Source organism: Suricata suricatta, chromosome 1, assembly GCF_006229205.1.
Source record: "Suricata suricatta isolate VVHF042 chromosome 1, meerkat_22Aug2017_6uvM2_HiC, whole genome shotgun sequence".
Taxonomy (NCBI): domain Eukaryota; kingdom Metazoa; phylum Chordata; class Mammalia; order Carnivora; family Herpestidae; genus Suricata; species Suricata suricatta.
The window spans coordinates 137,631,662-137,634,568 of record NC_043700.1 but is presented as its reverse complement, the minus strand read 5'-3'; the positions used below and the strand labels follow the sequence as shown (position 1 = coordinate 137,634,568).

At 38.4% G+C, this 2,907-nt stretch overlaps 1 long non-coding RNA gene across 1 annotated transcript in view; it reads right to left on the bottom strand.

The window, feature by feature from the left end:
• The window catches only part of LOC115296546, a 10,096-nt gene continuing 7,189 nt past the window's right edge, over window positions 1-2,907 (bottom strand). The window contains exon 4 of the long non-coding RNA XR_003910921.1: window positions 1-189. This is a non-coding gene — a long non-coding RNA (uncharacterized LOC115296546). The remainder of the gene's footprint in view (window positions 190-2,907) is intronic.

The following is a 2,907-nucleotide window of genomic DNA, read 5'->3' as shown; positions in this document are numbered from 1 at the left end:
TATATAAACATATTGCCATATTTTGTACTTTCTTCTTATTATTCTTCCTCCTATTGTTGCTGCTGCTGCTTTTTCTCCTCCTCCTTGTTCTACTCCTTCTTCTTCTGCTTCTGCTTCTGCTTCTGCTTCTGCATCTGCTTCTGCTTCTGCTTCTGCTTCTTTTGGGTGGTGGTTACACATATGTTTATTCTATAATAAAGATTTAAAGCATATATATGCTATATATATAGATATAGATATAGATATAGATATAGATATAGATATAGATAGATAAACATTTTTTCACTTCTACGAACATGACAACTCCCACAATTTTTTTAATGGAGGGAATACAGGTGACAGAAGAACTAACTGCAGAAGAGAGCCCTATGAAAGACCTGTCAAGGGTCAGGGTCACAGAATTCTGTATATAAGTATTAATGTGCTTTTCATTCATTAACCATGAAATTTCACAGAAGCCTTTCCAAGTTGTCTGATTTTCAGCAGAGAACTCTGGACTCCTGGGGGTCTAGACAGAGAGGTATTGCTTCTGATATATCCTGCTATGGAGCCTCGAAGGGCTGAACTACCTGCCTCCTCGTGGAGCTTTGAGGCCCATGTTTTCATCTACACTTTTCTGTCCTGCATGCCTTTAGCATCTCAGAAACAATTTGTCCAAAATAGAACTTCTCTGTAGCAGGATACGCTTTTAAAGTTATCTTTTTTTCCTCCTGGGATTGAGTTCATTCTGACAGAGATGACATAGGAAAACAGACCACAAGATTGTTACTCTGAGTAGTGTGAAGGATTTATCTTGTGGGTACCACTTCCCTCCAGCATAGCTCTTGGTCTCTCCCTTTATTCCTCTGGGAGAGTCAGCAGGGAGAAGCTGGAGATGAAGGGCTGATAAGGAGGACAAGAGAAAGAAAACCATTACAAGTTCTGAGAAAAGAGAATGCAAGGACAAAGGGGCTTTGGGATAGGAGAAAACAGTAGGAGGAAAAGACATAAGATCCCTCACCCAATGTTAAAGGGATGAACAACTGGGTGAACCAAACGTCAACAACTGTAACATTGCAATCAGAACAGAAATATGTGACCAAGGCAGTGGAATAGGGCCCAGAAGCCACTTTGGACTTCCAAGCTATGCCCAACTTCTATTTTCTTTATAATTATTTTAGCTATTTGTCAGACTAACATTTCAGCCCTGTTGGATAAGGACTATACTGTTTCAGCAGGTCTTCAATTGGGACATAGTCCTAGAGACTCACATCTATTCAGTTAACTATCTGTAAACATATGGTAAACAACAAGCTTCTAAGGAGGGCTCTGAAAGCCAGGATAAGACAGCTTTTTCTATCAAGGAACTTACACTATGGATGAGGAAACAGGTCAGCAGGTGAGGAAGATGCCAGGTCTTATTCAGGCTCTGGCTTAGATGCTAGGGATGAAAGAAAGGAGTTCACATGGCCCCTTTAACGAGACACCTAGAAGTTAAAATAAGTAATCAAGGCAGATAAAGAGTATTGTATATTATTTACTTCTCTCTACAAAGAGTGTTGAACGCAGGGGAAGAGTTTTAGAAAGGAATTTTAGAAGAAATAATCAAAACGCTGAGTTCTGAAAATAAGCAGCTATTATGATAATTTTAAAATGTGTTATCTTTTTGAAAAAAAGATTTCTTAATATTTATTTTTTTTTCCTCTTACATCTTTCCTAGTATGGTATTTTCAACCCACTAAGTACCTAACGAATTGGGGGAAGACCTTCAGCGGAAGGGAATGAGGTATAGTCTCAGTGGCTAAGGCTGTCAGGTGAGACATTTATACAGGGGTATAAACATATATTCCTTTCAAGTAAAATTTCAAGGCAATTAATGAAAGAACAGTTTAATTTATATCACATTATGATAACATAGAACAGTGTGCCATGATTGGGAAAAATGGAGAATCATGGTCTTGCCTTTCGTGAATCCTCAATGGATCTTTAAGACAACTGCAACATGAAGTAGACCCACTGTGTGATGATTTAGGAACTTAACTCATCACACTGACATTTGTTAAGTCACTTAAGAAAAAAAGAATTAAGAAAAAAATGTTACTGTTAATGCAGAAAACAAACCTGTATTTGTTCACCAAAGAGTTTCTAAAGCATTGGAATTTCAACAGCAGGAAATCCATTTCCCAATGTGCATTTATCACTTAAAAGACATCAAAGAGCTCGTGAGTTAGTACATTGACAGCTATTGTCATTCCTCCATGGGGGACTTTCACTGTTAAGGCAAGAGGAGGCTGAATGCCCAATGCTGTTCATCCCATGTCTTGGGATATGTTTCTAAAGGCCTGATGTTTGCATTAAATTTATAGGAGCAAATGTCACTGAATTAAGTGGAGAGGAATCTACATCATCGAATGTGTCTGACGGTGGTCCCAAAAGCATCTGCTGTGCTTAATCTTCATCTAGAACTTCTCTCTCACATACACTGACTCAGGAAATCCTGCTTCATGTTCTGTAGCTACTTGTCAGGCGTGTGACTCAAGAAACTGAAGTATTAGCCAAATGAAATGTTGTGCAATTCAGGCTGCTCACTCAAGCGCATACAATGTTAAATACAATCATCTGCCAGCTTTGAGACCCTGGAGAGGAGCAGAAATGAAGTAAGAGATATAATAGTCTGACTTTGCCTGCAAAGGGCAACAGGATTCCAGCAGAATCAGGTCATGCTGTTTTCCCCTCTTCTCGTGAAATAGTAGACCTATGACAAATTTATGCAAATCCAACATGGAAAATAATTTCTGGAAGGCAATTTCTTTTTCTTTTTGCCAAATGTTTTCCTTTTTTTTTTTTTTTTTTTTTGACCTAGACTATGGTTTACATTAGTTTATTTTAGAGCCTAGCTCTTCCAGTTTTCCTACAAGCTAGGACCAG